This window comes from Liolophura sinensis, chromosome 8 (genome assembly GCF_032854445.1).
Source record: "Liolophura sinensis isolate JHLJ2023 chromosome 8, CUHK_Ljap_v2, whole genome shotgun sequence".
Lineage (NCBI taxonomy): Eukaryota > Metazoa > Mollusca > Polyplacophora > Chitonida > Chitonidae > Liolophura > Liolophura sinensis.
Window position 1 is genome coordinate 56368209 of NC_088302.1, and position 25910 is coordinate 56394118.

The 25910-nt window shown below is 54.0% G+C and overlaps 1 protein-coding gene across 1 annotated transcript in view; it reads left to right on the forward strand.

Annotated features, from left to right (window-relative positions):
• Positions 1-25910, forward strand: part of LOC135474022 (CD109 antigen-like) — a 79597-nt gene that overhangs the window by 12436 nt on the left and 41251 nt on the right. The gene's annotated exons all lie outside the window — the stretch shown is intronic.

A 25910-nucleotide genomic window follows, 5' to 3' on the forward strand; every position in this document is an offset into this window, starting at 1 on the left:
GCACTGTCCTCGACGCCTCACACGTTGTGTGTGACCAGATACCAACTCTCGCACTGTCCTCACCGCCTCACACGTTGTGTGTAACTAGATACCAACTATCGCACTGTCCTCGCCGCCTCACACGTTGGGTGTGACCAGATATCAACTATCGCACTGTCCTCACCGCCTCACACGTTGTGTGTGACCAGATACCATTTATCGCACTGTCCTCACCGCCCCACACGTTGTGTGTGACCAGATACCAACTATCGCACTGTCCTCGCCGTCTCACACGTTGTGTGTGATCAGATACCAACTATCGCACTGTCCTCGCCGTCTCACACGTTGTGTGTGACCACATACCAACTATCGCACTGTCCTCGCCGCCACACACGTTGTGTGTAACCAGATACCAACTATCGCACTGTCCTCACCGCCTCACACGTTGTGTGTGACCAGATACCAGCTATTGCACTGTCCTCGCCGCCTCACACGTTGTGTGTGACCAAATACCAACTATCGCACTGTCCTCGCCGCCTCACACGTTGTGTGTGATCAGATACCAACTCTCGCACTGTACTCGCCGCCCCACACGATGTGTGTGACCAGATATTAACTATCGCACTGTCCTCACCGCCTCACACGTTGTGTGTGACCAGTTATCAACTATCGCACTGTCCTCACCGCCCCACTCGATGTGTGTGACCAGATACCAACTATCGCAATGTCCTCGCCGCCTCACACGTTGTGTGTGACCAGATATCAGCTATCGCACTGTCCTCACCGCCCCACACGATGTGTGTGACCAGATATCAACTATTGCACTGTCCTCACCGCCCCACACGATGTGTGTGACCAGATACCAACTATCGCACTGTCCTCACCGCCCCACACGATGTTAGTGACCACACACCAACTATCGCACTGTCCTCGCCGCCTCACACGTTGTGTGTGACCAGATACCAGCTATCGCACTGTCCTCGCCGCCTCACACGTTGTGTGTAACAAGATACCAACTCTCACAATGTCCTCGACGCCTCACACGTTGTGTGTGACCAGATACCAACTCTCGCACTGTCCTCACCGCCTCACACGTTGTGTGTAACCAGATACCAACTATTGCATTGTCCTCGCCGCATCACACGTTGTGTGTGTAACCAGATACCAACTCTCGCACTGTCCTCGCCGCCTCACACGTTGTGTGTAACGAGATACCAACTATCGCACTGTCCTCGCCGCCCCACACGTTGTGTGTGACCAGATACCAACTATCGCACTGTCCTCACCGCCTCATACGTTGTGTGTGACCAGATATCGACTATCGCACTGTCCTCACCGCCCCACACGATGTGTGTGACCAGATACCAACTATTGCACTGTCCTCACCGCCCCACACGATGTGAGTGACCAGACACCAACTATTGCACTGTCCTCGCTGCCTCACACGTTGTGTGTAACTAGATATCAACTATCGCACTGTCCTCACCGCCCCACTCGTTGTGTGTAACCAGATACCAGCTATGGCACTGTCCTCACCGCCTCACACGTTGTGTGTGACCAGATACCAACTATCGCACTGTCCTCGCCGTCTCACACGTTGTGTGTGACCACATACCAACTATCGCACTGTCCTCGCCGCCCCACACGTTGTGTGTAACCAGATACCAACTATTGCACTGTCCTCACCGCCTCACACGTTGTGTGTGACCAGATACCAACTCTCGCACTGTCCTCGCCGCCTCACACGTTGTGTGTGACCAAATACGAACTATCGCACTGTCCTCGCCGCCTCACACGTTGTGTGTGACCAGATACCAACTATCGCACTGTCCTCGCCGCCTCAAACGTTGTGTGTGACCACATACCAGCTATCGCACTGTCCTCGCCGCCTCACACGTTGTGTGTAACAAGATACCAACTCTCGCACTGTCCTCGACGCTTCACACGTTGTGTGTGACCAGATACCAACTCTCGCACTGTCCTCACCGCCTCACACGTTGTGTGTGACCAGATACCAACTCTCGCACTGTCCTCGCCGCCTCACACGTTGTGTGTAACTACATGTAGATACCGACTATCGCACTGTCCTCACCGCCTCACACGTTGTGTGTGACCAGATACCAACTATCGCACTGTCCTCGCCGCCTCACACGTTGTGTGTGACCAGATACCACTCTCACACTGTCCTCACCGCCTCACACGTTGTGTGTAACCAGATACCAACTATCGCACTGTCCTCACCGCCTCACACGTTGTGTGTGTAACCAGATACCAACTATCGCACTGTCCTCGCCGCCTCACACGTTGTGTGTGACCAGATACCAACTCTCGCATTGTCCTCGTCGCCTCACACGTTGTGTGTAACCAGATACCAACTATCGCACTGTCCTCACCGCCTCACACGTTGGGTGTAACCAGATATCAACTATCGCACTGTCCTCACCGCCTCACATGTTGTGTGTAACGAGATACCCATTATTGCACTGTCCTCGCCTCCTCACACGTTGTGTGTGACCAGATACCAACTCTCGCACTGTCCTCGCCGCCTCACACGTTGGGTGTAACCAGATATAAACTATCGCACTGTCCTCACCGCCTCACACGTTGTGTGTAACAAGATATCAACTATCGCACTGTCCTCGTCGCCCCACACGTTGTGTGTGACCAGATACCAAATATCGCACTGTACTCGCCGCCTGAGCCGTTGTGTGTAACCAGATACCAACTATCGCACTGTCCTCACCGCCTCACACGTTGTGTGTGACCAGATATCAACTATCGCACTGTCCTCACCGCCCCACACGTTGTGTGTGACCAGATACCAACTATCGCACTGTACTCGCCGCCTGAGCCGTTGTGTGTAACCAGATACCAACTATCGCACTGTCCTCGCCACCTCACACGTTGTGTGTGACCAGATACCAATTATTGCACTGTCCTCGCCGCCTCACACGTTGTGTGTGACCAGATATCAGCTATCGCACTGTCCTCACCGCCCCACACGATGTGTGTGACCAGATATCAACTATTGCACTGTCCTCACCGCCCCACACGATGTGTGTGACCAGATACCAACTATCGCACTGTCCTCACCGCCCCACACGATGTGAGTGACCAGACACCAACTATCGCACTGTCCTCACCGCCTCACACGTTGTGTGTGACCACATACCAGCTATCGCACTGTCCTCGCCGCCTCACACGTTGTGTGTAACAAGATACCAACTCTCGCACTGTCCTCGACGCTTCACACGTTGTGTGTGACCAGATACCAACTCTCGCACTGTCCTCACCGCCTCACACGTTGTGTGTAACTACATGTAGATACCGACTATCGCACTGTCCTCACCGCCGCACACGTTGTGTGTGACCAGATACCAACTATCGCACTGTCCTCGCCGCCTCACACGTTGTGTGTGACCAGATACCACTCTCACACTGTCCTCACCGCCTCACGCGTTGTGTGTAACCAGATACCAACTATCGCACTGTCCTCACCGCCTCACACGTTGTGTGTGACCAGATACCAACTATCGCACTGTCCTCGCCGCCTCACACGTTGTGTGTGACCAGATACCACTCTCACACTGTCCTCACCGCCTCACACGTTGTGTGTAACCAGATACCAACTATCGCACTGTCCTCACCGCCTCACACGTTGTGTGTGTGACCAGATACCAACTCTCGCACTGTCCTCGCCGCCTCACACGTTGGGTGTAACCAGATATAAACTATCGCACTGTCCTCACCGCCTCACACGTTGTGTGTAACAAGATATCAACTATCGCACTGTCCTCGTCGCCCCACACGTTGTGTGTGACCAGATACCAAATATCGCACTGTACTCGCCGCCTGAGCCGTTGTGTGTAACCAGATACCAACTATCGCACTGTCCTCACCGCCTCACACGTTGTGTGTGACCAGATATCAACTATCGCACTGTCCTCACCGCCCCACACGTTGTGTGTGACCAGATACCAACTATCGCACTGTACTCGCCGCCTGAGCCGTTGTGTGTAACCAGATACCAACTATCGCACTGTCCTCGCCACCTCACACGTTGTGTGTGACCAGATACCAATTATTGCACTGTCCTCGCCGCCTCACACGTTGTGTGTGACCACATACCAACTCTCGCACTGTCCTCGCCGCCTCACACGTTGTGTGTAACCAGATACCAACTATTGCACTGTCCTCACCGCCTCACACGTTGTGTGTGTAACCAGATACCAACTATCGCACTGTCCTCACCGCCTCACACGTTGTGTGTAACGAGATACCAACTATCGCACTGTCCTCGCCGCCCCACACGTTGTGTGTGACCAGATACCAACTATCGCACTGTCCTCACCGCCTCACACGTTGTGTGTGACCAGATATCGACTATCGCACTGTCCTCACCGCCCCACACGATGTGTGTGGCCAGATACCAACTATTGCACTGTCCTCACCGCCCCACACGATGTGAGTGACCAGACACCAATTATCGCACTGTCCTCGCTGCCTCACACGTTGTGTGTAACTAGATATCAACTATCGCACTGTCCTCACCGCCCCACGCGTTGTGTGTAACCAGATACCAACTATCGCACTGTCCTCACCGCCTCACACGTTGTGTGTGACCAGATACCAACTATCGCACTGTCCTCGCCGTCTCACACGTTGTGTGTGACCACATACCAACTATCGCACTGTCCTCGCCGCCTCACACGTTGTGTGTAACCAGATACCAACTATCGCACTGTCCTCACCGCCTCACACGTTGTGTGTGACCAGATACCAGCTATTGCACTGTCCTCGCCGCCTCACACGTTGTGTGTGACCAAATACCAACTATCGCACTGTCCTCGCCGCCTCACACGTTGTGTGTGATCAGATACCAACTATCGCACAGTACTCGCCGCCCCACACGATGTGTGTGACCAGATATTAACTATCGCACTGTCCTCACCGCCTCACACGTTGTGTGTGACCAGTTATCAACTATCGCACTGTCCTCACCGCCCCACTCGATGTGTGTGACCAGATACCAACTATCGCAATGTCCTCGCCGCCTCACACGTTGTGTGTGACCAGATATCAGCTATCGCACTGTCCTCACCGCCCCACACGATGTGTGTGACCAGATATCAACTATTGCACTGTCCTCACCGCCCCACACGATGTGTGTGACCAGATACCAACTATCGCACTGTCCTCACCGCCCCACACGATGTGAGTGACCACACACCAACTATCGCACTGTCCTCGCCGCCTCACACGTTGTGTGTGACCAGATACCAGCTATCGCACTGTCCTCGCCGCCTCACACGTTGTGTGTAACAAGATACCAACTCTCGCAATGTCCTCGACGCCTCACACGTTGTGTGTGACCAGATACCAACTCTCGCACTGTCCTCACCGCCTCACACGTTGTGTGTAACCAGATACCAACTATTGCATTGTCCTCGCCGCCTCACACGTTGTGTGTGTAACCAGATACCAACTCTCGCACTGTCCTCGCCGCCTCACACGTTGTGTGTAACGAGATACCAACTATCGCACTGTCCTCGCCGCCCCACACGTTGTGTGTGACCAGATACCAACTATCGCACTGTCCTCACCGCCTCATACGTTGTGTGTGACCAGATATCGACTATCGCACTGTCCTCACCGCCCCACACGATGTGTGTGACCAGATACCAACTATTGCACTGTCCTCACCGCCCCACACGATGTGAGTGACCAGACACCAACTATTGCACTGTCCTCGCTGCCTCACACGTTGTGTGTAACTAGATATCAACTATCGCACTGTCCTCACCGCCCCACATGTTGTGTGTAACCAGATACCAGCTATGGCACTGTCCTCACCGCCTCACACGTTGTGTGTGACCAGATACCAACTATCGCACTGTCCTCGCCGTCTCACACGTTGTGTGTGACCACATACCAACTATCGCACTGTCCTCGCCGCCCCACACGTTGTGTGTAACCAGATACCAACTATTGCACTGTCCTCACCGCCTCACACGTTGTGTGTGACCAGATACCAACTCTCGCACTGTCCTCGCCGCCTCACACGTTGTGTGTGACCAAATACGAACTATCGCACTGTCCTCGCCGCCTCACACGTTGTGTGTGACCAGATACCAACTATCGCACTGTCCTCGCCGCCCCACACGATGTGTGTGACCAGATATTAACTATCGCACTGTCCTCACCGCCCCACACGTTGTGTGTGACCAGTTATCAACTATCGCACTGTCCTCACCGCCCCACTCGATGTGTGTGACCAGATACCAACTATCGCACTGTCTTCGCCGCCCCACACGATGTGTGTGACCAGATATTAACTATCGCACTGTCCTCACCGCCCCACACGTTGTGTGTGACCAGATATCAGCTATCGCACTGTCCTCACCGCCCCACACGATGTGTGTGACCAGATATCAACTATTGCACTGTCCTCACCGCCCCACACGATGTGTGTGACCAGATACCAACTATCGCACTGTCCTTACGGCCCCACACGATGTGAGTGACCACACACCAACTATCGCACTGTCCTCGCCGCCTTACACGTTGTGTGTGACCAGATACCAGCTATCGCACTGTCCTCGCCGCCTCACACGTTGTGTGTAACAAGATACCAACTCTCGCACTGTCCTCGACGCCTCACACGTTGTGTGTGACCAGATACCAACTCTCGCACTGTCCTCACCGCCTCACACGTTGTGTGTGACCAGATACCAACTCTCGCACTGTCCTCGCCGCCTCACACGTTGTGTGTAACTAGATACCAACTATCGCACTGTCCTCGCCGCCTCACACGTTGGGTGTGACCAGATATCAACTATCGCACTGTCCTCACCGCCTCACACGTTGTGTGTGACCAGATACCATTTATCGCACTGTCCTCACCGCCCCACACGTTGTGTGTGACCAGATACCAACTATCGCACTGTCCTCGCCGTCTCACACGTTGTGTGTGACCAGATACCAACTATCGCACTGTCCTCGCCGTCTCACACGTTGTGTGTGACCACATACCAACTATCGCACTGTCCTCGCCGCCTCACACGTTGTGTGTAACCAGATACCAACTATCGCACTGTCCTCACCGCCTCACACGTTGTGTGTGACCAGATACCAGCTATTTCACTGTCCTCGCCGCCTCACACGTTGTGTGTGACCAAATACCAACTATCGCACTGTCCTCGCCGCCTCACACGTTGTGTGTGATCAGATACCAACTATCGCACTGTACTCGCCGCCCCACACGATGTGTGTGACCAGATATTAACTATCGCACTGTCCTCACCGCCTCACACGTTGTGTGTGACCAGATATCAACTATCGCACTGTCCTCACCGCCCCACTCGATGTGTGTGACCAGATACCAACTATCGCAATGTCCTCGCCGCCTCACACGTTGTGTGTGACCAGATATCAGCTATCGCACTGTCCTCACCGCCCCACACGATGTGTGTGACCAGATATCAACTATTGCACTATCCTCACCGCCCCACACGATGTGTGTGACCAGATACCAACTATCGCACTGTCCTCACCGCCCCACACGATGTCAGTGACCACACACCAACTATCGCACTGTCCTCGCCGCCTCACACGTTGTGTGTGACCAGATACCAGCTATCGCACTGTCCTCGCCGCCTCACACGTTGTGTGTAACAAGATACCAACTCTCACAATGTCCTCGACGCCTCACACGTTGTGTGTGACCAGATACCAACTCTCGCACTGTCCTCACCGCCTCACACGTTGTGTGTAACCAGATACCAACTATTGCATTGTCCTCGCCGCATCACACGTTGTGTGTGTAACCAGATACCAACTCTCGCACTGTCCTCGCCGCCTCACACGTTGTGTGTAACGAGATACCAACTATCGCACTGTCCTCGCCGCCCCACACGTTGTGTGTGACCAGATACCAACTATCGCACTGTCCCCACCGCCTCATACGTTGTGTGTGACCAGATATCGACTATCGCACTGTCCTCACCGCCCCACACGATGTGTGTGACCAGATACCAACTATTGCACTGTCCTCACCGCCCCACACGATGTGAGTGACCAGACACCAACTATTGCACTGTCCTCGCTGCCTCACACGTTGTGTGTAACTAGATATCAACTATCGCACTGTCCTCACCGCCCCACTCGTTGTGTGTAACCAGATACCAGCTATGGCACTGTCCTCACCGCCTCACACGTTGTGTGTGACCAGATACCAACTATCGCACTGTCCTCGCCGTCTCACACGTTGTGTGTGACCACATACCAACTATCGCACTGTCCTCGCCGCCCCACACGTTGTGTGTAACCAGATACCAACTATTGCACTGTCCTCACCGCCTCACACGTTGTGTGTGACCAGATACCAACTCTCGCACTGTCCTCGCCGCCTCACACGTTGTGTGTGACCAAATACGAACTATCGCACTGTCCTCGCCGCCTCACACGTTGTGTGTGACCAGATACCAACTATCGCACTGTCCTCGCCGCCCCACACGATGTGTGTAACCAGATATTAACTATCGCACTGTCCTCACCGCCCCACACGTTGTGTGTGACCAGTTATCAACTATCGCACTGTCCTCACCGCCCCACTCGATGTGTGTGACCAGATACCAACTATCGCACTGTCCTCGCCGCCCCACACGATGTGTGTGACCAGATATTAACTATCGCACTGTCCTCACCGCCCCACACGTTGTGTGTGACCAGATATCAGCTATCGCACTGTCCTCACCGCCCCACACGATGTGTGTGACCAGATATCAACTATTGCACTGTCCTCACCGCCCCACACGATGTGAGTGACCAGATACCAACTCTCGCACTGTCCTCGCCGCCTCACACGTTGTGTGTAACCAGATACCAATTATTGCACTGTCCTCACCGCCTCACACGTTGTGTGTGTAACCAGATACCAACTCTTGCACTGTCCTCGCCGCCTCACACGTTGTGTGTTACGAGATACCAACTATCGCACTGTCCTCGCCGCCCCACACGTTGTGTGTGACCAGATACCAACTATCGCACTGTCCTCACCGCCTCACACGTTGTGTGTGACAAGATATCGACTATCGCACTGTCCTCACCGCCCCACACGATGTGTGTGACCAGATACCAACTATTGCACTGTCCTCACCGCCCCACACGATGTGAGTGACCAGACACCAACTATCGCACTGTCCTCGCCGCCTCACACGTTGTGTGTAACTAGATATCAACTATCGCAATGTCCTCACCGCCCCACGCGTTGTGTGTAACCAGATACCAGCTATCGCACTGTCCTCACCGCCTCACACGTTGTGTGTGACCAGATACCAACTATCGCACTGTCCTCGCCGTCTCACACGTTGTGTGTGACCAGATACCAACTATCGCACTGTCCTCGCCGCCTCACACGTTGTGTGTAACCAGATACCAACTATCGCACTGTCCTCACCGCCTCACACGTTGTGTGTGACCAGATACCAACTATCGCACTGTCCTCGCCGCCTCAAACGTTGTGTGTGACCAAATACCAACTATCGCACTGTCCTCGCCGCCTCACACGTTGTGTGTAACCAGATACCAACTATCGCACTGTACTCGCCGCCCCACACGTTGTGTGTGACCAGTTATCAACTATCGCACTGTCCTCACCGCCCCACTCGATGTGTGTGACCAGATACCAACTATCGCACTGTCCTCGCCGCCTCACACGTTGTGTGTGACCAGATATCAGCTATCGCACTGTCCTCACCGCCCCACACGATGTGTGTGACCAGATATCAACTATTGCACTGTCCTCACCGCCCCACACGATGTGAGTGACCAGACACCAACTATCGCACTGTCCTCACCGCCTCACACGTTGTGTGTGACCACATACCAGCTATCGCACTGTCCTCGCCGCCTCACACGTTGTGTGTAACAAGATACCAACTCTCGCACTGTCCTCGACGCTTCACACGTTGTGTGTGACCAGATACCAACTCTCGCACTGTCCTCACCGCCTCACACGTTGTGTGTGACCAGATACCAACTCTCGCACTGTCCTCGCCGCCTCACACGTTGTGTGTAACTACATGTAGATACCGACTATCGCACTGTCCTCACCGCCTCACACGTTGTGTGTGACCAGATACCAACTATCGCACTGTCCTCGCCGCCTCACACGTTGTGTGTGACCAGATACCACTCTCACACTGTCCTCACCGCCTCACACGTTGTGTGTAACCAGATACCAACTATCGCACTGTCCTCACCGCCTCACACGTTGTGTGTGTAACCAGATACCAACTATCGCACTGTCCTCGCCGCCTCACACGTTGTGTGTGACCAGATACCAACTCTCGCATTGTCCTCGTCGCCTCACACGTTGTGTGTAACCAGATACCAACTATCGCACTGTCCTCGCCGCCTCACACGTTGGGTGTAACCAGATATCAACTATCGCACTGTCCTCACCGCCTCACATGTTGTGTGTAACGAGATACCCATTATTGCACTGTCCTCGCCTCCTCACACGTTGTGTGTGACCAGATACCAACTCTCGCACTGTCCTCGCCGCCTCACACGTTGGGTGTAACCAGATATAAACTATCGCACTGTCCTCGCCGCCTCACACGTTGTGTGTAACAAGATATCAACTATCGCACTGTCCTCGTCGCCCCACACGTTGTGTGTGACCAGATACCAAATATCGCACTGTACTCGCCGCCTGAGCCGTTGTGTGTAACCAGATACCAACTATCGCACTGTCCTCACCGCCTCACACGTTGTGTGTGACCAGATATCAACTATCGCACTGTCCTCACCGCCCCACACGTTGTGTGTGACCAGATACCAACTATCGCACTGTACTCGCCGCCTGAGCCGTTGTGTGTAACCAGATACCAACTATCGCACTGTCCTCGCCACCTCACACGTTGTGTGTGACCAGATACCAATTATTGCACTGTCCTCGCCGCCTCACACGTTGTGTGTGACCACATACCAACTCTCGCACTGTCCTCGCCGCCCCACACGTTGTGTGTAACCAGATACCAACTATCGCACTGTCCTCACCGCCTCACACGTTGTGTGTGTAACCAGATACCAACTATCGCACTGTCCTCACCGCCTCACACGTTGTGTGTAACGAGATACCAACTATCGCACTGTCCTCGCCGCCCCACACGTTGTGTGTGACCAGATACCAACTATCGCACTGTCCTCACCGCCTCACACGTTGTGTGTGACCAGATATCGACTATCGCACTGTCCTCACCGCCCCACACGATGTGTGTGGCCAGATACCAACTATTGCACTGTCCTCACCGCCCCACACGATGTGAGTGACCAGACACCAATTATCGCACTGTCCTCGCTGCCTCACACGTTGTGTGTAACTAGATATCAACTATCGCACTGTCCTCACCGCCCCACGCGTTGTGTGTAACCAGATACCAACTATCGCACTGTCCTCACCGCCTCACACGTTGTGTGTGACCAGATACCAACTATCGCACTGTCCTCGCCGTCTCACACGTTGTGTGTGACCACATACCAACTATCGCACTGTCCTCGCCGCCTCACACGTTGTGTGTAACCAGATACCAACTATCGCACTGTCCTCACCGCCTCACACGTTGTGTGTGACCAGATACCAGCTATTGCACTGTCCTCGCCGCCTCACACGTTGTGTGTGACCAAATACCAACTATCGCACTGTCCTCGCCGCCTCACACGTTGTGTGTGATCAGATACCAACTATCGCACTGTACTCGCCGCCCCACACGATGTGTGTGACCAGATATTAACTATCGCACTGTCCTCACCGCCTCACACGTTGTGTGTGACCAGTTATCAACTATCGCACTGTCCTCACCGCCCCACTCGATGTGTGTGACCAGATACCAACTATCGCAATGTCCTCGCCGCCTCACACGTTGTGTGTGACCAGATATCAGCTATCGCACTGTCCTCACCGCCCCACACGATGTGTGTGACCAGATATCAACTATTGCACTGTCCTCACCGCCCCACACGATGTGTGTGACCAGATACCAACTATCGCACTGTCCTCACCGCCCCACACGATGTGAGTGACCACACACCAACTATCGCACTGTCCTCGCCGCCTCACACGTTGTGTGTGACCAGATACCAGCTATCGCACTGTCCTCGCCGCCTCACACGTTGTGTGTAACAAGATACCAACTCTCGCAATGTCCTCGACGCCTCACACGTTGTGTGTGACCAGATACCAACTCTCGCACTGTCCTCACCGCCTCACACGTTGTGTGTAACCAGATACCAACTATTGCATTGTCCTCGCCGCCTCACACGTTGTGTGTGTAACCAGATACCAACTCTCGCACTGTCCTCGCCGCCTCACACGTTGTGTGTAACGAGATACCAACTATCGCACTGTCCTCGCCGCCCCACACGTTGTGTGTGACCCAGATACCAACTATTGCACTGTCCTCACCGCCTCATACGTTGTGTGTGACCAGATATCGACTATCGCACTGTCCTCACCGCCCCACACGATGTGTGTGACCAGATACCAACTATTGCACTGTCCTCACCGCCCCACACGATGTGAGTGACCAGACACCAACTATTGCACTGTCCTCGCTGCCTCACACGTTGTGTTTAACTAGATATCAACTATCGCACTGTCCTCACCGCCCCCACTCGTTGTGTGTAACCAGATACCAGCTATGGCACTGTCCTCACCGCCTCACACGTTGTGTGTGACCAGATACCAACTATCGCACTGTCCTCGCCGTCTCACACGTTGTGTGTGACCACATACCAACTATCGCACTGTCCTCGCCGCCCCACACGTTGTGTGTAACCAGATACCAACTATTGCACTGTCCTCACCGCCTCACACGTTGTGTGTGACCAGATACCAACTCTCGCACTGTCCTCGCCGCCTCACACGTTGTGTGTGACCAAATACGAACTATCGCACTGTCCTCGCCGCCTCACACGTTGTGTGTGACCAGATACCAACTATCGCACTGTCCTCGCCGCCCCACACGATGTGTGTGACCAGATATTAACTATCGCACTGTCCTCACCGCCCCACACGTTGTGTGTGACCAGTTATCAACTATCGCACTGTCCTCACCGCCCCACTCGATGTGTGTGACCAGATACCAACTATCGCACTGTCGTCGCCGCCCCACACGATGTGTGTGACCAGATATTAACTATCGCACTGTCCTCACCGCCCCACACGTTGTGTGTGACCAGATATCAGCTATCGCACTGTCCTCACCGCCCCACACGATGTGTGTGACCAGATATCAACTATTGCACTGTCCTCACCGCCCCACACGATGTGTGTGACCAGATACCAACTATCGCACTGTCCTTACCGCCCCACACGATGTGAGTGACCACACACCAACTATCGCACTGTCCTCGCCGCCTTACACGTTGTGTGTGACCAGATACCAGCTATCGCACTGTCCTCGCCGCCTCACACGTTGTGTGTAACAAGATACCAACTCTCGCACTGTCCTCGAAGCCTCACACGTTGTGTGTGACCAGATACCAACTCTCGCACTGTCCTCACCGCCTCACACGTTGTGTGTAACTAGATACCAACTATCGCACTGTCCTCGCCGCCTCACACGTTGGGTGTGACCAGATATCAACTATCGCACTGTCCTCACCGCCTCACACGTTGTGTGTGACCAGATACCATTTATCGCACTGTCCTCACCGCCCCACACGTTGTGTGTGACCAGATACCAACTATCGCACTGTCCTCGCCGTCTCACACGTTGTGTGTGACCAGATACCAACTATCGCACTGTCCCTCGCCGTCTCACACGTTGTGTGTGACCACATACCAACTATCGCACTGTCCTCGCCGCCTCACACGTTGTGTGTAACCAGATACCAACTATCGCACTGTCCTCACCGCCTCACACGTTGTGTGTGACCAGATACCAGCTATTGCACTGTCCTCGCCGCCTCACACGTTGTGTGTGACCAAATACCAACTATCGCACTGTCCTCGCCGCCTCACACGTTGTGTGTGATCAGATACCAACTATCGCACTGTACTCGCCGCCCCACACGATGTGTGTGACCAGATATTAACTATCGCACTGTCCTCACCGCCTCACACGTTGTGTGTGACCAGTTATCAACTATCGCACTGTCCTCACCGCCCCACTCGATGTGTGTGACCAGATACCAACTATCGCAATGTCCTCGCCGCCTCACACGTTGTGTGTGACCAGATATCAGCTATCGCACTGTCCTCACCGCCCCACACGATGTGTGTGACCAGATATCAACTATTGCACTGTCCTCACCGCCCCACACGATGTGTGTGACCAGATACCAACTATCGCACTGTCCTCACCGCCCCACACGATGTTAGTGACCACACACCAACTATCGCACTGTCCTCGCCGCCTCACACGTTGTGTGTGACCAGATACCAGCTATCGCACTGTCCTCGCCGCCTCACACGTTGTGTGTAACAAGATACCAACTCTCACAATGTCCTCGACGCCTCACACGTTGTGTGTGACCAGATACCAACTCTCGCACTGTCCTCACCGCCTCACACGTTGTGTGTAACCAGATACCAACTATTGCATTGTCCTCGCCGCATCACACGTTGTGTGTGTAACCAGATACCAACTCTCGCACTGTCCTCGCCGCCTCACACGTTGTGTGTAACGAGATACCAACTATCGCACTGTCCTCGCCGCCCCACACGTTGTGTGTGACCAGATACCAACTATCGCACTGTCCTCACCGCCTCATACGTTGTGTGTGACCAGATATCGACTATCGCACTGTCCTCACCGCCCCACACGATGTGTGTGACCAGATACCAACTATTGCACTGTCCTCACCGCCCCACACGATGTGAGTGACCAGACACCAACTATTGCACTGTCCTCGCTGCCTCACACGTTGTGTGTAACTAGATATCAACTATCGCACTGTCCTCACCGCCCCACTCGTTGTGTGTAACCAGATACCAGCTATGGCACTGTCCTCACCGCCTCACACGTTGTGTGTGACCAGATACCAACTATCGCACTGTCCTCGCCGTCTCACACGTTGTGTGTGACCACATACCAACTATCGCACTGTCCTCGCCGCCCCACACGTTGTGTGTAACCAGATACCAACTATTGCACTGTCCTCACCGCCTCACACGTTGTGTGTGACCAGATACCAACTCTCGCACTGTCCTCGCCGCCTCACACGTTGTGTGTGACCAAATACGAACTATCGCACTGTCCTCGCCGCCTCACACGTTGTGTGTGACCAGATACCAACTATCGCACTGTCCTCGCCGCCCCACACGTTGTGTGTGACCAGATACCAACTATCGCACTGTCCTCACCGCCTCACACGTTGTGTGTGACAAGATATCGACTATCGCACTGTCCTCACCGCCCCACACGATGTGTGTGACCAGATACCAACTATTGCACTGTCCTCACCGCCCCACACGATGTGAGTGACCAGACACCAACTATCGCACTGTCCTCGCCGCCTCACACGTTGTGTGTAACTAGATATCAACTATCGCACTGTCCTCACCGGCCCACGCGTTGTGTGTAACCAGATACCAGCTATCGCACTGTCCTCACCGCCTCACACGTTGTGTGTGACCAGATACCAACTATCGCACTGTCCTCGCCGTCTCACACGTTGTGTGTGACCAGATACCAACTATCGCACTGTCCTCGCCGCCTCACACGTTGTGTGTAACCAGATACCAACTATCGCACTGTCCTCACCGCCTCACACGTTGTGTGTGACCAGATACCAACTATCGCACTGTCCTCGCCGCCTCAAACGTTGTGTGTGACCAAATACCAACTATCGCACTGTCCTCGCCGCCTCACACGTTGTGTGTAACCAGATACCAACTATCGCACTGTACTCGCCGCCCCACACGATGTGTGTGACCAGATATTAACTATCGCACTGTCCTCACCACCCCACACGTTGTGTGTGACCAGTTATCAACTATCGCACTGTCCTCACCGCCCCACTCGATGTGTGTGACCAGATACCAACTATCGCACTGTCCTCGCCGCCTCACACGTTGTGTGTGACCAGATATCAGCTATCGCACTGTCCTCACCGCCCCACACGATGTGTGTGACCAGATATCAACTATTGCACTGTCCTCACCGCCCCACACGATGTGAGTGACCAGACACCAACTATCGCACTGTCCTCACCGCCTCACACGTTGTGTGTGACCACATACCAGCTATCGCACTGTCCTCGCCGCCTCACACGTTGTGTGTAACAAGATACCAACTCTCGCACTGTCCTCGACGCTTCACACGTTGTGTGTGACCAGATACCAACTCTCGCACTGTCCTCACCGCCTCACACGTTGTGTGTGACCAGATACCAACTCTCGCACTGTCCTCGCCGCCTCACACGTTGTGTGTAACTACATGTAGATACCGACTATCGCACTGTCCTCACCGCCTCACACGTTGTGTGTGACCAGATACCAACTATCGCACTGTCCTCGCCGCCTCACACGTTGTGTGTGACCAGATACCACTCTCACACTGTCCTCACCGCCTCACACGTTGTGTGTAACCAGATACCAACTATCGCACTGTCCTCACCGCCTCACACGTTGTGTGTGTAACCAGATACCAACTATCGCACTGTCCTCGCCGCCTCACACGTTGTGTGTGACCAGATACCAACTCTCGCATTGTCCTCGTCGCCTCACACGTTGTGTGTAACCAGATACTAACTATCGCACTGTCCTCACCGCCTCACACGTTGGGTGTAACCAGATATCAACTATCGCACTGTCCTCACCGCCTCACATGTTGTGTGTAACGAGATACCCATTATTGCACTGTCCTCGCCTCCTCACACGTTGTGTGTGACCAGATACCAACTCTCGCACTGTCCTCGCCGCCTCACACGTTGGGTGTAACCAGATATAAACTATCGCACTGTCCTCACCGCCTCACACGTTGTGTGTAACAAGATATCAACTATCGCACTGTCCTCGTCGCCCCACACGTTGTGTGTGACCAGATACCAAATATCGCACTGTACTCGCCGCCTGAGCCGTTGTGTGTAACCAGATACCAACTATCGCACTGTCCTCACCGCCTCACACGTTGTGTGTGACCAGATATCAACTATCGCACTGTCCTCACCGCCCCACACGTTGTGTGTGACCAGATACCAACTATCGCACTGTACTCGCCGCCTGAGCCGTTGTGTGTAACCAGATACCAACTATCGCACTGTCCTCGCCACCTCACACGTTGTGTGTGACCAGATACCAATTATTGCACTGTCCTCGCCGCCTCACACGTTGTGTGTGACCAGATATCAGCTATCGCACTGTCCTCACCGCCCCACACGATGTGTGTGACCAGATATCAACTATTGCACTGTCCTCACCGCCCCACACGATGTGTGTGACCAGATACCAACTATCGCACTGTCCTCACCGCCCCACACGATGTGAGTGACCAGACACCAACTATCGCACTGTCCTCACCGCCTCACACGTTGTGTGTGACCACATACCAGCTATCGCACTGTCCTCGCCGCCTCACACGTTGTGTGTAACAAGATACCAACTCTCGCACTGTCCTCGACGCTTCACACGTTGTGTGTGACCAGATACCAACTCTCGCACTGTCCTCACCGCCTCACACGTTGTGTGTAACTACATGTAGATACCGACTATCGCACTGTCCTCACCGCCGCACACGTTGTGTGTGACCAGATACCAACTATCGCACTGTCCTCGCCGCCTCACACGTTGTGTGTGACCAGATACCACTCTCACACTGTCCTCACCGCCTCACGCGTTGTGTGTAACCAGATACCAACTATCGCACTGTCCTCACCGCCTCACACGTTGTGTGTGACCAGATACCAACTATCGCACTGTCCTCGCCGCCTCACACGTTGTGTGTGACCAGATACCACTCTCACACTGTCCTCACCGCCTCACACGTTGTGTGTAACCAGATACCAACTATCGCACTGTCCTCACCGCCTCACACGTTGTGTGTGTGACCAGATACCAACTCTCGCACTGTCCTCGCCGCCTCACACGTTGGGTGTAACCAGATATAAACTATCGCACTGTCCTCACCGCCTCACACGTTGTGTGTAACAAGATATCAACTATCGCACTGTCCTCGTCGCCCCACACGTTGTGTGTGACCAGATACCAAATATCGCACTGTACTCGCCGCCTGAGCCGTTGTGTGTAACCAGATACCAACTATCGCACTGTCCTCACCGCCTCACACGTTGTGTGTGACCAGATATCAACTATCGCACTGTCCTCACCGCCCCACACGTTGTGTGTGACCAGATACCAACTATCGCACTGTACTCGCCGCCTGAGCCGTTGTGTGTAACCAGATACCAACTATCGCACTGTCCTCGCCACCTCACACGTTGTGTGTGACCAGATACCAATTATTGCACTGTCCTCGCCGCCTCACACGTTGTGTGTGACCACATACCAACTCTCGCACTGTCCTCGCCGCCTCACACGTTGTGTGTAACCAGATACCAACTATCGCACTGTCCTCACCGCCTCACACGTTGTGTGTGTAACCAGATACCAACTATCGCACTGTCCTCACCGCCTCACACGTTGTGTGTAACGAGATACCAACTATCGCACTGTCCTCGCCGCCCCACACGTTGTGTGTGACCAGATACCAACTATCGCACTGTCCTCACCGCCTCACACGTTGTGTGTGACCAGATATCGACTATCGCACTGTCCTCACCGCCCCACACGATGTGTGTGGCCAGATACCAACTATTGCACTGTCCTCACCGCCCCACACGATGTGAGTGACCAGACACCAATTATCGCACTGTCCTCGCTGCCTCACACGTTGTGTGTAACTAGATATCAACTATCGCACTGTCCTCACCGCCCCACGCGTTGTGTGTAACCAGATACCAACTATCGCACTGTCCTCACCGCCTCACACGTTGTGTGTGACCAGATACCAACTATCGCACTGTCCTCGCCGTCTCACACGTTGTGTGTGACCACATACCAACTATCGCACTGTCCTCGCCGCCTCACACGTTGTGTGTAACCAGATACCAACTATCGCACTGTCCTCACCGCCTCACACGTTGTGTGTGACCAGATACCAGCTATTGCACTGTCCTCGCCGCCTCACACGTTGTGTGTGACCAAATACCAACTATCGCACTGTCCTCGCCGCCTCACACGTTGTGTGTGATCAGATACCAACTATCGCACAGTACTCGCCGCCCCACACGATGTGTGTGACCAGATATTAACTATCGCACTGTCCTCACCGCCTCACACGTTGTGTGTGACCAGTTATCAACTATCGCACTGTCCTCACCGCCCCACTCGATGTGTGTGACCAGATACCAACTATCGCAATGTCCTCGCCGCCTCACACGTTGTGTGTGACCAGATATCAGCTATCGCACTGTCCTCACCGCCCCACACGATGTGTGTGACCAGATATCAACTATTGCACTGTCCTCACCGCCCCACACGATGTGTGTGACCAGATACCAACTATCGCACTGTCCTCATCGCCCCACACGTTGTGTGTAACCAGATATCAACTATCGCACTGTCCTCGCCAACTCACACGTTGTGTGTGACCAGATATCAACTATTGCACTGTCCTCACAGCCCCACACGATGTGAGTGACCAGATACCAACTATCGCACTGTCCTCACCGCCTCACACGTTGTGTGTAACCAGATATCAACTATCGTACTGTCCTCACCGCCCTACACGTTGTGTGTGACCAGATACCAACTATTGCACTGTCCTCGCCGCCTCACACGTTGTGTGTAACAAGATTCCAACTCTCGCACTGTCCTCGACGCCTCACACGTTGTGTGTGACCAGATACCAACTCTCACACTGTCCTCACCGCCTCACACGTTGTGTGTGACCAGATACCAACTCTCGCACTGTCCTCGCCGCCTCACACGTTGTGTGTAACCAGATACCAATTATTGCACTGTCCTCACCGCCTCACACGTTGTGTGTGTAACCAGATACCAACTCTTGCACTGTCCTCGCCGCCTCATACGTTGTGTGTTACGAGATACCAACTATCGCACTGTCCTCGCCGCCCCACACGTTGTGTGTGACCAGATACCAACTATCGCACTGTCCTCACCGCCTCACACGTTGTGTGTGACAAGATATCGACTATCGCACTGTCCTCACCGCCCCACACGATGTGTGTGACCAGATACCAACTATTGCACTGTCCTCACCGCCCCACACGATGTGAGTGACCAGACACCAACTATCGCACTGTCCTCGCCGCCTCACACGTTGTGTGTAACTAGATATCAACTATCGCACTGTCCTCACCGCCCCACGCGTTGTGTGTAACCAGATACCAGCTATCGCACTGTCCTCACCGCCCCACACGATGTGTGTGACCAGATACCAACTATCGCACTGTCCTCACCGCCCCACACGATGTGAGTGACCAGACACCAACTATCGCACTGTCCTCACCGCCTCACACGTTGTGTGTGACCACATACCAGCTATCGCACTGTCCTCGCTGCCTCACACGTTGTGTGTAACAAGATACCAACTCTCGCACTGTCCTCGACGCTTCACACGTTGTGTGTGACCAGATACCAACTCTCGCACTGTCCTCACCGCCTCACACGTTGTGTGTAACTACATGTAGATACCGACTATCGCACTGTCCTCACCGCCTCACACGTTGTGTGTGACCAGATACCAACTATCGCACTGTCCTCGCCGCCTCACACGTTGTGTGTGACCAGATACCACTCTCACACTGTCCTCACCGCCTCACGCGTTGTGTGTAACCAGATACCAACTATCGCACTGTCCTCACCGCCTCACACGTTGTGTGTGACCAGATACCAACTATCGCACTGTCCTCGCCGCCTCACATGTTGTGTGTGACCAGATACCACTCTCACACTGTCCTCACCGCCTCACACGTTGTGTGTAACCAGATACCAACTATCGCACTGTCCTCACCGCCTCACACGTTGTGTGTGTGACCAGATACCAACTCTCGCACTGTCCTCGCCGCCTCACACGTTGGGTGTAACCAGATATAAACTATCGCACTGTCCTCACCGCCTCACACGTTGTGTGTAACAAGATATCAACTATCGCACTGTCCTCGTCGCCCCACACGTTGTGTGTGACCAGATACCAAATATCGCACTGTACTCGCCGCCTGAGCCGTTGTGTGTAACCAGATACCAACTATCGCACTGTCCTCACCGCCTCACACGTTGTGTGTGACCAGATATCAACTATCGCACTGTCCTCACCGCCCCACACGTTGTGTGTGACCAGATACCAACTATCGCACTGTACTCGCCGCCTGAGCCGTTGTGTGTAACCAGATACCAACTATCGCACTGTCCTCGCCACCTCACACGTTGTGTGTGACCAGATACCAATTATTGCACTGTCCTCGCCGCCTCACACGTTGTGTGTGACCACATACCAACTCTCGCACTGTCCTCGCCGCCTCACACGTTGTGTGTAACCAGATACCAACTATCGCACTGTCCTCACCGCCTCACACGTTGTGTGTGTAACCAGATACCAACTATCGCACTGTCCTCACCGCCTCACACGTTGTGTGTAACGAGATACCAACTATCGCACTGTCCTCGCCGCCCCACACGTTGTGTGTGACCAGATACCAACTATCGCACTGTCCTCACCGCCTCACACGTTGTGTGTGACCAGATATCGACTATCGCACTGTCCTCACCGCCCCACACGATGTGTGTGGCCAGATACCAACTATTGCACTGTCCTCACCGCCCCACACGATGTGAGTGACCAGACACCAATTATCGCACTGTCCTCGCTGCCTCACACGTTGTGTGTAACTAGATATCAACTATCGCACTGTCCTCACCGCCCCACGCGTTGTGTGTAACCAGATACCAACTATCGCACTGTCCTCACCGCCTCACACGTTGTGTGTGACCAGATACCAACTATCGCACTGTCCTCGCCGTCTCACACGTTGTGTGTGACCACATACCAACTATCGCACTGTCCTCGCCGCCTCACACGTTGTGTGTAACCAGATACCAACTATCGCACTGTCCTCACCGCCTCACACGTTGTGTGTGACCAGATACCAGCTATTGCACTGTCCACGCCGCCTCACACGTTGTGTGTGACCAAATACCAACTATCGCACTGTCCTCGCCGCCTCACACGTTGTGTGTGATCAGATACCAACTATCGCACTGTACTCGCCGCCCCACACGATGTGTGTGACCAGATATTAACTATCGCACTGTCCTCACCGCCTCACACGTTGTGTGTGACCAGTTATCAAGTATCGCACTGTCCTCACCGCCCCACTCGATGTGTGTGAACAGATACCAACTATCGCAATGTCCTCGCCGCCTCACACGTTGTGTGTGACCAGATATCAGCTATCGCACTGTCCTCACCGCCCCACACGATGTGTGTGACCAGATATCAACTATTGCACTGTCGTCACCGCCCCACACGATGTGTGTGACCAGATACCAACTATCGCACTGTCCTCACCGCCCCACACGATGTGAGTGACCACACACCAACTATCGCACTGTCCTCGCCGCCTCACACGTTGTGTGTGACCAGATACCAGCTATCGCACTGTCCTCGCCGCCTCACACGTTGTGTGTAACAAGATACCAACTCTCGCAATGTCCTCGACGCCTCACACGTTGTGTGTGACCAGATACCAACTCTCGCACTGTCCTCACCGCCTCACACGTTGTGTGTAACCAGATACCAACTATTGCATTGTCCTCGCCGCCTCACACGTTGTGTGTGTAACCAGATACCAACTCTCGCACTGTCCTCGCCGCCTCACACGTTGTGTGTAACGAGATACCAACTATCGCACTGTCCTCGCCGCCCCACACGTTGTGTGTGACCAGATACCAACTATTGCACTGTCCTCACCGCCTCATACGTTGTGTGTGACCAGATATCGACTAACGCACTGTCCTCACCGCCCCACACGATGTGTGTGACCAGATACCAACTATTGCACTGTCCTCACCGCCCCACACGATGTGAGTGACCAGACACCAACTATTGCACTGTCCTCGCTGCCTCACACGTTGTGTTTAACTAGATATCAACTATCGCACTGTCCTCACCGCCCCACTCGTTGTGTGTAACCAGATACCAGCTATGGCACTGTCCTCACCGCCTCACACGTTGTGTGTGACCAGATACCAACTATCGCACTGTCCTCGCCGTCTCACACGTTGTGTGTGACCACATACCAACTATCGCACTGTCCTCGCCGCCCCACACGTTGTGTGTAACCAGATACCAACTATTGCACTGTCCTCACCGCCTCACACGTTGTGTGTGACCAGATACCAACTCTCGCACTGTCCTCGCCGCCTCACACGTTGTGTGTGACCAAATACGAACTATCGCACTGTCCTCGCCGCCTCACACGTTGTGTGTGACCAGATACCAACTATCGCACTGTCCTCGCCGCCCCACACGATGTGTGTGACCAGATATTAACTATCGCACTGTCCTCACCGCCCCACACGTTGTGTGTGACCAGTTATCAACTATCGCACTGTCCTCACCGCCCCACTCGATGTGTGTGACCAGATACCAACTATCGCACTGTCGTCGCCGCCCCACACGATGTGTGTGACCAGATATTAACTATCGCACTGTCCTCACCGCCCCACACGTTGTGTGTGACCAGATATCAGCTATCGCACTGTCCTCACCGCCCCACACGATGTGTGTGACCAGATATCAACTATTGCACTGTCCTCACCGCCCCACACGATGTGTGTGACCAGATACCAACTATCGCACTGTCCTTACCGCCCCACACGATGTGAGTGACCACACACCAACTATCGCACTGTCCTCGCCGCCTTACACGTTGTGTGTGACCAGATACCAGCTATCGCACTGTCCTCGCCGCCTCACACGTTGTGTGTAACAAGATACCAACTCTCGCACTGTCCTCGACGCCTCACACGTTGTGTGTGACCAGATACCAACTCTCGCACTGTCCTCACCGCCTCACACGTTGTGTGTGACCAGATACCAACTCTCGCACTGTCCTCGCCGCCTCACACGTTGTGTGTAACTAGATACCAACTATCGCACTGTCCTCGCCGCCTCACACGTTGGGTGTGACCAGATATCAACTATCGCACTGTCCTCACCGCCTCACACGTTGTGTGTGACCAGATACCATTTATCGCACTGTCCTCACCGCCCCACACGTTGTGTGTGACCAGATACCAACTATCGCACTGTCCTCGCCGTCTCACACGTTGTGTGTGATCAGATACCAACTATCGCACTGTCCTCGCCGTCTCACACGTTGTGTGTGACCACATACCAACTATCGCACTGTCCTCGCCGCCACACACGTTGTGTGTAACCAGATACCAACTATCGCACTGTCCTCACCGCCTCACACGTTGTGTGTGACCAGATACCAGCTATTGCACTGTCCTCGCCGCCTCACACGTTGTGTGTGACCAAATACCAACTATCGCACTGTCCTCGCCGCCTCACACGTTGTGTGTGATCAGATACCAACTCTCGCACTGTACTCGCCGCCCCACACGATGTGTGTGACCAGATATTAACTATCGCACTGTCCTCACCGCCTCACACGTTGTGTGTGACCAGTTATCAACTATCGCACTGTCCTCACCGCCCCACTCGATGTGTGTGACCAGATACCAACTATCGCAATGTCCTCGCCGCCTCACACGTTGTGTGTGACCAGATATCAGCTATCGCACTGTCCTCACCGCCCCACACGATGTGTGTGACCAGATATCAACTATTGCACTGTCCTCACCGCCCCACACGATGTGTGTGACCAGATACCAACTATCGCACTGTCCTCACCGCCCCACACGATGTTAGTGACCACACACCAACTATCGCACTGTCCTCGCCGCCTCACACGTTGTGTGTGACCAGATACCAGCTATCGCACTGTCCTCGCCGCCTCACACGTTGTGTGTAACAAGATACCAACTCTCACAATGTCCTCGACGCCTCACACGTTGTGTGTGACCAGATACCAACTCTCGCACTGTCCTCACCGCCTCACACGTTGTGTGTAACCAGATACCAACTATTGCATTGTCCTCGCCGCATCACACGTTGTGTGTGTAACCAGATACCAACTCTCGCACTGTCCTCGCCGCCTCACACGTTGTGTGTAACGAGATACCAACTATCGCACTGTCCTCGCCGCCCCACACGTTGTGTGTGACCAGATACCAACTATCGCACTGTCCTCACCGCCTCATACGTTGTGTGTGACCAGATATCGACTATCGCACTGTCCTCACCGCCCCACACGATGTGTGTGACCAGATACCAACTATTGCACTGTCCTCACCGCCCCACACGATGTGAGTGACCAGACACCAACTATTGCACTGTCCTCGCTGCCTCACACGTTGTGTGTAACTAGATATCAACTATCGCACTGTCCTCACCGCCCCACTCGTTGTGTGTAACCAGATACCAGCTATGGCACTGTCCTCACCGCCTCACACGTTGTGTGTGACCAGATACCAACTATCGCACTGTCCTCGCCGTCTCACACGTTGTGTGTGACCACATACCAACTATCGCACTGTCCTCGCCGCCCCACACGTTGTGTGTAACCAGATACCAACTATTGCACTGTCCTCACCGCCTCACACGTTGTGTGTGACCAGATACCAACTCTCGCACTGTCCTCGCCGCCTCACACGTTGTGTGTGACCAAATACGAACTATCGCACTGTCCTCGCCGCCTCACACGTTGTGTGTGACCAGATACCAACTATCGCACTGTCCTCGCCGCCCCACACGATGTGTGTAACCAGATAT